Source organism: Haliotis rubra, unplaced genomic scaffold (assembly GCF_003918875.1).
Source record: "Haliotis rubra isolate DU_JTF1 unplaced genomic scaffold, ASM391887v1 Scf252, whole genome shotgun sequence".
NCBI classification, from domain to species: Eukaryota; Metazoa; Mollusca; class Gastropoda; order Lepetellida; family Haliotidae; genus Haliotis; species Haliotis rubra.
The window spans coordinates 386,561-400,011 of record NW_025766581.1 but is presented as its reverse complement, the minus strand read 5'-3'; the positions used below and the strand labels follow the sequence as shown (position 1 = coordinate 400,011).

General features: G+C 39.2%; 1 long non-coding RNA gene across 1 annotated transcript; it reads right to left on the bottom strand.

The window, feature by feature from the left end:
* Nucleotides 1-6,904: 6,904 nt before the first annotated feature.
* On the bottom strand, nt 6,905-12,397 carry LOC124279555. Its single transcript, XR_006899410.1, has 2 exons — nt 12,334-12,397; nt 6,905-7,540 (listed from the first exon to the last, which is right to left on the bottom strand). It is a non-coding gene; the product is annotated as an uncharacterized LOC124279555 (long non-coding RNA).
* Nucleotides 12,398-13,451: the final 1,054 nt, after the last annotated feature.

Below are 13,451 nucleotides of genomic sequence, written 5' to 3'. Positions count from 1 at the left end.
AGCAAAACATGAACATCTATTGTCTTATGTTTTTGTTTAGTTAAAGGTCACATGCAACGTAAAACACAACTTTGCAGATTCTGATACCTTCGGTATGGACTTACCCGAAACAAAGCGTCAAAATGCAAATTCAACTTATAAAGTTGAAAAATATAGCGATGAAAAAAGCAGCGAAATCGGAGTTCAAGCGTTTCACTAATTTTCCCAGACTTTTCACAGGAATGCGAGTTTCAACAGCTGGCTCGCGCTCATAGCACATCGCGGTGAAATAGGTTAGCACTTAACTTGGAGGCGGGCTGTCTGAGTGAATACTCGGTGAAGGCTTTTGGTGTGAGCTAGTTTCCTAATGTTTGTTGATATCTCACGAGTAGCTGAGCTTTTTGTATGTTATGACAGTAAATAAACTGTTTATATAATTTCATTTGTCTATTTCACCTGCGTTCTTCTTACGAGTCACTTTCTCAATTCGATGCCAAAAAATGTCATTATTTAGAGTTGACCACGATTTCTAACTGTGAAATATAGATATATTAGCTGTCACAGACCAAAACTCAATGTCTTTGTTTTATTGGCACCAGTGTGTCTGCCTGCCTGTCTGCTAATGACAATATTCAATACACAACTTCGCGATCACTGACCACATGCAATTTGAACTTAACACCAATCGGGCTATACACCATAAACAAAGCGCGTTGATTTATGGCCGAGTTGGTCTCTGTCACGATTATGTAATTACACAGACGAAGATTGGGTGTGATACTTGAACACATGACATGTTTATGATGTCTGTTGATTGCAAAGATGTTATACACAAAAAGTATTGCATGTATTTACAAAATAACATCTATATATACACACACAATGGCATAAAGGCGGCATCTGCCTAATGAATTAGCCGTTACACTTGAGTGCACACCCACCCTCTGAGAAACGGGTTTAGAGTATCCGGCTGCTTAGTTTTGAGGAGGAGTAAACCCAGAGGTACAAAGATATTGCACTTTTGATTTGCGATTATCGCTTATAATTTTGTTTATTTGTTTTTTTTCATAATCAACTGATGCATATTATATGTCATGGAAGAAGTGATAATTGTGTTTTAATTATGTTTGATTTTTGGTTGCATGCTTGACCTTTAAAGCAAATAGGTAATGTTTAATGTAATGACTAGATCTACTTAAATAAGTTTTAGAAAACAACCCCACATACATGTACTATTGGCGAGCCCAGGGATGTGGGTTTTTTTAATAATCTACAAAGTTACAAAGCAAGTAGGACACAAAATGACATGGAAATTGCACACTCCCATCCCTTTCAAAGAACATTGTATGCTTGAGGGACTAACTAACACTTTCCTGAGCATTGAGTCACAGCATGATGTAGGTGCATGTCATCAAACTCGGTTATGAAATGGCAATGACGTGTTCATCTGCACGGGCAGCGTCGAGACCCTCTGACAAATCCGGCAGATTGACAGCGGTTGGATAAAAGTACTGTCCACGCGGACCCGGTGTCTGACTGTATATTTGACAATGACTTTGACTGATGAAGTTGTTATATGTGACATGTGACGCTTGTTGGCTGTTAATAAATCTTATGTTTGTTAATAATTTCAATGCCAATTATAAGAAATGTTAAAATCTGAAATGTGTGTTTAATTTTTATTCTATGGGTCCTGTGAGTTTTCAATGGGTCAGACAGACATCTTAAACTAATACAGACCCAATGTCCTGTTACTTTGAACACCATTAAGTGAACACTGCATGACCTCTCCTTAACCAGTTTCAACATCATTTTAACAAAGTATATATCTTGAAGGTTATATCTGGGCACGGTAACTGTTGTCTCTACAACATGTACATTATCTCATCAATTTTCCTAAATAACTTAACAGTACATGTAAGTGTCAGATAAACTCAAGGTAGAAAGCACCATACAACAGAGTCATCACTGAGTTTAGTAATTCTATAATCATCTTAATAGATGCTGAATATGTTCTATTTGAATTACATCTCCTAGAATAGATAGAAATAATAAATAAAATCTTAAAAACGAAATTTCATTGTCTATGACAATAGTTATTTATCATTAACATAGAATTCTCTGTATGTAATGTCTCAGTGACTGGAGCTTATGCAACATGTTAGTTAAAATAATAATAAAGCGTAAGGACTCTACATACCTAGTCAGTCCAGCATATAACTAGACGACTTTGCACTATACCAAGGTGTGTGCTGATGTAGGTCTTGGCTGGAATACCGAGCTTATTCATATGAACTACTACATACTGAGGGTATGGAAGTTTGATAAACAAATGCACAGAGGTGCTAATTATGGGAGTATGGTAACCCATGCACCTTTGGTACCCATTGATTTAGCTTTGAAGATACATAGCGTGCTCTGACGATGCCGGTGAACGCTATGTATCTTAGCTACTTCTACTGATTAATGGTCTGTTGTATTTCCTGACAGGTCTTTTGCCCATTGGGGCAATCAGATTGTTACTCGGTTATTTACATTAGCATGCAAAATAATATATACTTGCCTCTTTACTCAGCCATTGAGAATGCAAAATAATTTATATACTTGCCTTTACTCGGCCATTGAGGAATGCAAAATATATATATATACTCTTGCCTTTAGAGATATCACACTGGTTTGTTCTTACAGCTATGGGGAGTCTTGATAACGGAGTTGCGACCTTGACCGCTGCAACCTTTGAAACTGACCACTGACTTGGTCAAAGAACACTAAATAGACTCCGACAAATGCACAAACGATGTTATCAACCCCACGATAACCCCCACAAAGAAGTACTCATTTTTTTGACAATCTGTTGGAAACTGTGAGGGGCTTCTGAGAAATGAAATGCTCCACTTCGTCGTCTTTCTTCATGCCCATGTTGCCCTTGTGTAGAAGACTGTCGATGCACAAGAACTGGGCTATAGGTGTGTGTGGGATGTGCACGATGTGCCCATGACGACCTCCTCGAACTCACTCATTTCCTTTATTCACGATATCAGCTGATTAGACCGCCATGTTTGTATCATGTGACTCGTCCATTGGTCACATGACTAGTGCCTCCAAGTTGAGTTGTTCAAGAATCCACTCAACCGACAAGAACGAAAATGTATTCTCCGTTTTACCTAGTCTGCCCTCCACAGTCCATGAACCGCATTATTTCCTTTCGCCATGCCTTTTCCGTACTGCTAAAGCCCTAAATGAAGCAAATCTAGATTTCCTCACGTTCCAGAATCTCCCATCTAACTGATGCTCCTTCATATGTTATATTTGGGATTACACTTTCTTAGTAAAGTACAGATTTTCCTAGTACATGTACTCTATTGGGTTGAGTCCCATCCGGGATTCGAACCCACACCCTCCGGGCCCGGATGGGACTCAACCCAAAGTACTAGAATTCAGACTTTACTAAGAAAGTGTAATCCCAAATATAACATTATACAGCATTTGACCACTTCTAAAATGGCATTGTGTATTTCATAACTGATGCCCCTGTACAATTCTCCTCAAAGGAATCGTTTGTTTCCTACCAAAATGACATATATTCAGGAGACTCAGCGTTAGTCTACGCTATACACTGAGATAATATTACTCTGCTTCTACCTAAGTAAGTACAGCATAGATTTGGATTGATAATGCTTACTAGAATCTGTACTTTATTGAGAAATTGTAAACCTAATTTTAACACATACTACGTTTGACCGCTTTTACAAATGGCATCGTGTATTCAATGCATATTACGCTGATCTGATTTAAATTGTGGTATCCTCCCATTACGCAGACAAAGCAGACAGGCAGTTCAAGCAGATGCTTTTAAAACAACATTTGGTGGTTCAATGAACAGATTAGCTTACTACCTGAAGTACACATTGTAGTGGAATAATCCAGATAAAAACACCAAGAGAATTTATAATTTTATTATACTAATTTTATTACACTAATTTTGAAAAGTATAAAATATAAGATTATAAATTATACTAATTGAACATTTTATGAGCCAAAGTAACTTGCTCTAAGATATATGATGAGTACACATAAATTATGTAAGAAGAATTACGCAACATGTCAATGTGGAGATGTTTTCATTACTTCCTTGAATGTCCATTGTATACTGTTAAAGAGACAAACTGTTAAAATCTTGACCATGTTGGCCGTGTTGTCGTTGAAATACAGATGATTGATTTGACTTGTGAATCACAGACCAGGGATCATGTTTTGCATATGAAGAGTTGCATGTCTGGATGGAAAATAAACCATTATCATGGTTTGAATCCCATATTCATCCCGAGTATTGCTCAGGTTTATCACTTGTACCGGCACTCATGGTTTTACCAAAGATAACCAGCTTCTTGGTCCGCATCATGGTGAATCCTCCTACATCAAACGGACATGGTGTGATGAAACTAAGATAGTATAGTGTTAAGCCTGATTACTCACTCGTGTTTCTATTCGTCTTGTTTAGGTACAAAACCATGGCATCAAATCCGCAACCAAAATTAAACATGCGTTTTTGTGTACAGAGTTTTTATTCGTTACACTGCTATACTGGAGTCTAACAAAACCTAGTAGAAGGTCGCGTCAGCTAACCTTTGAGCGACCTGTGACCGTCCAATCAAACGGCCGAACGGATTTAACCAATCGGACAACGACTACTTGTTATGGTTCAGCGGGGACTTACAAAAACGGTTTTGGATTTTTCTCTTCCTGGTCGCTGACACTGATCTATCAACAAACGAAAATCCACATAAAACACAGATATTTGACCTGGAGTTTATACAGCAATTACCCTTCTAGGCTTTGTTTTGGTTATCATTAAGTTATGGCATTTTAGCATTGTTAAAAAGCCTCATGTAAGTTAACCTTTTAGGTATCTTTATTTGTGTATAACATTTTGTAAAATGCTTTTGTTTCTTTCACTAAATTGTTTTTACCTGTTACGATTTAATTTTTTTTCATTTTCTAGTTTTGTAATTGCTTTATTTAGGAAGTTTTGCTTTTCAAGGGATAGGAAGAATTTGCGTGGTTTTTCTCCATGCTCATACCAGTCAACTTCTTGATCCTCATTATAAAACCGTCAGTTTTTGTATTTATGAATCTATTCTAATTCTGCTTTTGCCTGTTGCGTTTGTGACAATAAATCTTCTTTAATGTCATCCTTTTCTGAACTTTTATTTCCAAGTCGTTAATATTGTCAACAAGTTCTTTTTCCTCTTATTTCTTTTCTTTTCATTTCTGCTGAGTATTTTATAGTGTAACCCCTTATCATTACGAGAATTGTTTCAAATAACAATTGGTCATTAATCATGGAAGGCATTTCTATATCATTAGTATTATTTTGATACTGTTTTGTGGTATCTTTTGATCCGCTTCACTTTGTCAACATATATTTCTATCTCGTAAAAGAGAGAGCTGTTCAATTTCCAAAATCCACGGCCTTTTTTCTACATCACTGAATTTCAAAGCAATCCAGTGTAATGAGTGGTCTGCCCTATAGCTTGGATCTATATCTGTGTTTGTGACAGAATTCTCAAGACTTTTGATAAAGGAAATAGTCCAGTCTAGCTTGTTTTATAAGGTTTTGATGGTGCCACGTATATCGCTCTTGTAAAGGGTTATTATCTCCACGGATCAATAACATTAAATTCTTCAATATATTCTATCAATACATTTCTCGCCTTAGTGTTATTTCCATGTTTGTAGTTATAAAGATCAAGTTCAATATCTTGGATAATGTTCCAATTTCCACAAATAATCAAATACTCTGAGTCGAAGCGTTTGATGATATCAAATATGTTATGGATAAATTTGGATATCTCTATTGGGAACATACACCGATATCAAAGTAATTGTTCTTTTCTCAATTTCTATTTTTTTAATGATAAGTAGTTTCCAATTTCTTCATCCTTAATTTCTTCTTTAATTTTGAATTAGTAGTTCTTATTGAATAAAATTGCTACTCACAGTCCCTGAACCACATTATTGTCCCTACAGCCTAGCCCCTCGCTGCAATGTTAAAGCCCTAAATGAAGCAAGATTTTCCCAGGTTATTTTATTATAAGATATTTATTTAGCGCACATATCCACGCAACTAGTACATGTTCAAGGCGTTGATATTTTTCCCTCGATATCAATGGATGTCAATCTCCACGGCATATCGTATTATCAATCTTAACTCCCTGGGGAGCATAGAACTCTTTGCAGCTACTAGGCGCACCGAGTTATTGCGGCTTTCTCATCCTTACAAGGTACCAACTGACAGCTGGGTGGACTGGGACACAGTCACATTACTTAGTAAGAGTTCCTCCCTTGTTCCCCATCCCAAATAATATTTATAGATATACTAAACTTATTAACAAAACTTAACACAACAATTACTAGAGAATTTTACGTTAGGGGTTAGGTTTCGGGTTGGGTTTCGAGTTAGGTTTAGGGTTGGGGAACGGAACGGAAGGAACTCTTTCCCAAGTACTTTAATCCAAGTTTACTGCACGTTGCTTCACCCGCAACTAGGTGTTTGCACGCATTCATGTGGCCACCATCTGGTCATATACCAACATATCTGTGTTGGTTCTTTTAAGTGCAAAGGGTTGTGTACTGTACACTAGGGGTTGTGACTGAAAGAGTCTGCACTCAAGGCTGACTCCAAGGTTTCTCCACACCCAATCACATGCTCGATCCCGACACCCTCAAGCTCTCTTTGATCACTAGCCTGGCGCCTTGCCAGCTCGCCCACCATGCCCCAGGTTCTAAATTCTTGACTCGCTGGTAGCCCTTTTCAGTTTAAATGGGTTTATTTGTTACAACCAAAATTATAAATATTCAGAGACTAAGCGTTAGTCTAACTTGTCCACTACAATTGTTAATGCAATAACACAAAAGCTGATACTCGCATCAACAGGGTTTATTGTAATACTATTAACATTAGATTTTACAGTTCATTGTACATGGCTGTGACTGAGGATTACACAGATGAATATTAGTTGCTTTGAGTTGAGTATAGTTGTTACGTTGATGAGGTTCAGAAAACTAAAATAAACAATAGCTTTCTATAAATTCAAGAAAATGTAATAAGTTTCATAGTACATAATATATTCAATATTTAATTCAAATGATATATGAATACATTGAAATTGCAAAATTAACAACCACAAATTTACAAATAATTGTGTCGAAATATAGTTTTGCACTAACCAAATTATATTGGCATATATACAATTTCATGGGCATAGAGCCCAAGGCCACAAAAAGATGAAGTTAAGGAACGTTGGTCACGGAGAGATCCTGGATGGGTGACCGTGTTCGGTAGCTTGATTTCTGTTTCTTGGACTTCTGTCCTGCTCCACAACGAAGTACACATGACACATGTGTGGTCTTACCAGGAGGCAAGTGAGTTTGTTAAAAAATTGTCCCTGTTCACCCAGCAGATGGTGGGTACCCGGTGGGATAAAACTATTGTCCTTCTAGCGCCTCCCCAGGTTATCCTGGGGGGTAATAATGTCCAACATGTTGTAAGCACTTAGAGCTTACCCATTACGGCGTGAAGCTCCAGCTATGTAAGTGGCCTTATTATCAAATATGACAAATGTTATATTTGGGATTACACTTTCTTAGTAAAGTACAAATTCTAGTACTTTTTTTGGGTAGAGCCCCACCCGGGATTCGAACCCACACCCTCAGAGTCAGGCACCTAATCAAGCTAGCACACACAAAGTCAGCCTCCTAACCCGCTCAGCCACCGCGACTTCCACTTCCACTCTCTTAGTAAAGTACAAATTCTAGTGTAATCCCAAATATAACATATGTTACATTTGACCACTTTCTAAAATAGCTGTGTGTAATCATCAAATTTTACAGTAGTAAATATTTCATAAAATGACGAAACCAGATAAACAGATAAAGAAAGCATAAAATAACATGAAAATTAGGAACTGGGTCAAATACGTTGCAACATACCTACATGCACATGAACTTTGGGCAGCGGTTCATTTAACACATACGTGCATGTAAATACCAAGCATGAGGAAGAAAGACAACGTTTATGCCTCTTAAACCGAACACCAAAACACATACATTCACACACAGAAGCGCCACTCGACGTCATCAATAATTCAGACACTTTCAAGGAAGGCCGATTAATCTCTGTATACCATATTTTCTGTCAATCTTAGTGAATCTGTTCATCATCACACTTGTGATTTACTTGATTTCATTCATTGTGTATGTATGATTAGTCGTCTGCAGCGGGTAGAGCGCCTACAGGCTATTTGCATGGTGGAAACTGCTAGAGGTCCGCGTGCAGTGGCGAATGTTGCAATGCTTCACATTCTTCGATCGAGGTAGACAAATAAACGGGTACCAGAAACTATGACGTTGATGACTGACCGGTAGGTTCAGTGCGTTCCACTGATTGATCGAAACAAGACTCTACAAAATCGAACTTGAGAGGGCGAAGATCGAACTGCTGCAGGTTTTCATCAGGCCTCTGGGGTACGAGGTACGGGTCAGACGACCAGAAGTCTGAATGCAGCTCCTTACCTCTATGCTGCGGTGGGCTGTCATCATTGCCCTGACAGCAATGGATTTGAGTAAAAGTAGGTTCACCGACAGCACGAGTTAAAATCAACTAAAATTTGTACTCCTTCACCTCTGCGTTACAACATATAAAGAAGGATCCGCGTGAATGACAGAAAAATACTCTTCAGGGCAGATACATTTATCTTCTGAAGTCAGAAGATCTCTGATAAACTCTCCCGTCTCTGAAAGCTGTATGATGGTGTTAGAGTTACTGTTGACCACTAGAATGTCTCCGTCCTGGTCGTGGTAATTCCGTGCGGAATGCCAAGGGCTCTGTCTCCTTCTGGGGCGTATCTCACAACATCCCTTCTCAGACGTCAGACATACAGCAGACTTCTCCCCAGTCAGACACAAGTGATGTTGCTGTTGTTGACGTTTGTGATGTAATCGGGGGTAGCTGAACAGCTGCATATTGTTGTGTGCCGTAACTGACCTCAACACCAGTCCCATGACATATCCAGGATATCAACGCAATAGTCTGTACTTTGCCGCAAGCGTATGACGGACTCCAGTACAGCCAGAACAGTAGTACCCGATACGTGTTGTGATGGTTGAGAGCGGCACTAGGTCCGGGGTGACATCCACTTTCGAGTATCTGGCATGATTCGGGACAGCAACAAGTACCTGCTTCTTCTCCACCTGGAGTTTACTCCCCACGGAGATTCCTTCAGACGACTTGAAGTGCAACGCCACTTGTTGTTTCTGGAGTAAAATCGATACATACAGTTATTGTCACCGTCAGCGACTACAACTGCTCCGTACACCTTCTCATGACGAGGACTCGCGATGGCATGCGCGGATATTAAATAAGATCTTGCCACAGATCTTTTAGGTATCAATGGTGTTATTAACTAGCTTCAGTGCCTTCCAGATTACACCTTTCTGGGGTTTTATTGTGGACCTTCTCTCCCTTTCAGGAATTGGCTCGTGGCTTTCCCCTTTTCCCCATTCTGGTTGGTTTCAAGATCAAAGAGGTCATGGTTACTTGACATAGGGCTGACCCAATGTATCTTCACGCATCTTTCGCAGAGGACCACTTTGCATTCTGGACACCACATTACAGATTCCTGTAGTTATCTCCCTAGTTGCCGACAGATTGTGCAGCAATTATCTCGTCGGCACTGTAAAAAATAATTATCAAATAACGATTATTCTGTAAGATATATTTACATGAACGAGAGGCGATACTTAACAAATGAATATATTTCAGTTCAGTAATAAAATTATTATGTTATCATATACGTAATCAAACTAACAGTAGTTACGTTTAACATTATTGTCAATTTGTAAAATACTGGTGAGACTTTTCTCCTTTATATACTTTATTTTCTAAATTTGATCGATAAATGTTACTCATACACGTTAGCTAACATGTTCATTCTTGAAATATTTTAAAACTAGATTTTATCAGCATAATCTTTCAGAAATTACCCAACACCTCATGTCACGTGACATATTATATGTTTTGATCAAATTAAATCAATATATAAATAATAAAACTTTCTTGACCATTTGGCTTTTCACTTAACCTGGTTTGTCTGTCAACTTCTGTATAATGATGCTGGCTTTGATCTGCCCCGCCCACCCTCCACCGGCCGACTGGGGTGGGCGACCTTGGTGTCTTGTCGACAGCAGGGACAGGGGATAGTCTTGGATTGAACAGCATCAGGTCTGGTTTTGGATGTGTGAGGTGACACATTTCCTGCAGAATGTGTGTGATCACACCTCAGTGTACACGTGTGGGTCTGTGTACATCTCGAAGCAGATGGAGCACGTCAGGGAAATTATCTTTTACTTTCTTCTCTAGCCCGGCGGTCGCCATCTGTAAGATACACATGCAGTTTGTGTCTTTTATTTTAGTACACAAATAAAATTACGCTTTATTTACTGCAGATTCCATATGCGGCAACGATACATCTGAACACACAAGCATTTGTGCATGCGAGGCCGAATACGAACACGCACGCGCACAAGTACGCGCATACATACAGATGCATGCATGTATGTGTGGCAGGCATATGTACGGCAGTGTGATCTGTAGCATGTGCCAGAGTATGTCCTTATGTATCCAAGCTGTCAGACCGCTCCGACGAAACGTTGACATTTTCCCGACATTTTATTATTCCAGATTAAGAATAAATATGTTGACCCAGCAAACAGACGACGTAATGGACAAGAGTTACTTCCCTTTTACTTTTAAAACCTCAACAATACTGGTGCAGATAAGTGATGTCACAGGAAATGTGTTCCAAATGATGTCTCCGCACACATTAAAAAGCTAGTTTAACATCTCAGTTATCCACTTGGATAAAGGTTATGTCTCCTTAAACAATCGGTAACACAACACTTGTGTTCCAACACTTATGATGTGTTTGTGATGCTGACGATTTGGATGAGGAAGCGTATTGGTTTGGGGGCGTATTTTGCGCCGACATTAAGCCTCAACTGAATCTATAGACTGTTTGGCTCAAAAGCGGACCAATGAATTGCAATCTAACTCAGAAAACTAATGCAAACATACGAATACTCAATGAAACGCTGATCATAATGAAAACATCAGACCTACTCTGTGATGATTTTGCAGAATTTGTATGTCCTAAAATAAAAAGTTGTTTAACAAACTATCATTAAAATATCGACACAATTCACTATAATATTTACGAGGGACGAGTGCAGAGAAAGGGACAGCCAGGTGTGCGAGAAAAGGATGGAGACGGCAAAGCACAAGTAAAATGAATCAATAACGTTGTCGGCGCTTGTGCGTGCTTTCTAACACCTGGCTGTCCCTTTCTTTTGCACTCCTCCCTCGTAACAAATGGTAAACTATGTCAAAATTTTAATGATAGTTTGTAAACAACTTTTTTAATTTTAGAACATAAATTCTGCAAACACAAATCACAGGGTAGGTCTGACATTTTGATTATGATCAGCGTTTCCATTGAGGATTATGGCTATATTATTAGTTTTCGAAGTTAGAAACTGTACTACCATACAGTATGGAGAGGAAGAACTGACCCTGGGTATTCTGCGTTCATGCAGATACATGGTTCTGGACAATGACATTTCAACTCTAAGTCTAATGAGGCGTAGCATCTTGCGTTAAGTCGATGTTGATGTTATTGACAGGCCTTTAAGTTCTACATATAACAATCTCTGACTGTCCACATTGAACAGTATATAAACGGTGACTCTCGACCCAAACCTACATTCCTGCCAGATACATGCACTTCAGGCGTGGAGAACACAACCGATATATCTGCACCGCCACGTCTATACATGTTGTCTATTCACTCGTGGATAACCTCAACCCTCTTCTAAAGAAACACTAGTTACTTACACATGCTCGACACGCCCGCAGCCATCAGTAGTAAAGGTATCGCAAAAGCACAGTAGGAGGAACGATTTAACGGATACCTTCACCGAAATTACACCTGAACACTATTAATCAACTCCACGAATCAGTCAATGTCAATGCGCTTTGTATGGTTGGTTTACCCAGTTAGCTCCAGTCCTATATGTTACAAAGCCCATCGAGGGCCATCGTTTAAAGTGATAACGAAAGTAGACAACTTCCGCGTTAAATGCTCAAGTATCGCTGATTTCAAGACGTACTGACACTCGTATATTCAGAGTCTGTCAGATCATCAAATAACATTTGACAAAACACAATACCCTGTATCAGGTATCAGCTTGACAATACGTAGTTTACAGAAAATGACAAGCTAAATGACTTGAGTCTACCTTTCCGCTGGCTGTGTGTTCGGGCGTGTTGTGTGTCACAATCGGTTGAACTCGCCGTTTTCCGTAAATGTTCTCCTATCGGCTGGGCGGTAATTGGCTTTATTGACTCTCTGTAAAACACGCACCCGGTGTTAGTAGGAAATTCAGATAATTTGTAAACATAAATTAAGGAAACATTGATACAGGACATCCACACGGGAGCAACACAGTATCATATTTTCATTTAAATGCCAAACACACTAAATGTACATTGTCAAGAAAATAACTTTCAGAAAATGTTGGAAACAGTATAAACAACACTGGCTTCAATTATTTCCCTGTCATGGTATTTATGCACACGTCAATGTCTTATCGAAAGTAGAAAAATTATTTCCTGCTGCAGTTATGTGTTATTTTCTGTGTATGGAAAATGGAATGTAACGAACTCGTCAGGACTACAGGTATGTTTCACACAGGTAAAATATTGATTTTAGATCCACTACTCTAGATTCTTACTCTGCACAGTCTCTTTGTTTCCGGAACGAGAGACCAGACATCTTTCAAATGAATAGTTTGCCCTCAGACTTCATATATTCAACACATAGTCGTTGCCAGTTAGGTAGGGCACCGGGCGTCCTGTCTAGTAATTACAACCCCATGAAGATCCGGACTAGAAGTGGTCTTCAGGAACCCATGCTTGTCCTAAGAGGCAAATAACGGGATCGGGTGGTCAGGCTAGCATGGTTGGCACATGTCAATCAGTCAAACAGTCCAATCTCTCACTAGGTGGGTACATTGTCACCTTATTATCCTCTCAGCAGGAGAGTTGTCAAACGTCTCACCATGGTGGGTAGTCATACTTACATACTTACACTTCACTACCTGGGTTATAAGACTTGGATTGTAGGACCTTTTATACCTGCCTCTTACATTTTCTTATGGTTTGTTAGAAGCATGCTGTGTCTCACATAAGCCGAGCCGTGAAGATCCGGGTAAGAACTGATCTTCAATAATCCATGCTTGTCGTAAGAGGGAACTAACGGGATCTGGTGGTCAGGCTCGCTGACATGATTGACACATGTCATCGAATCCCAGCTGCGTAGACCGATGCTCATGATGTTGATCACTGTATTGTCTGG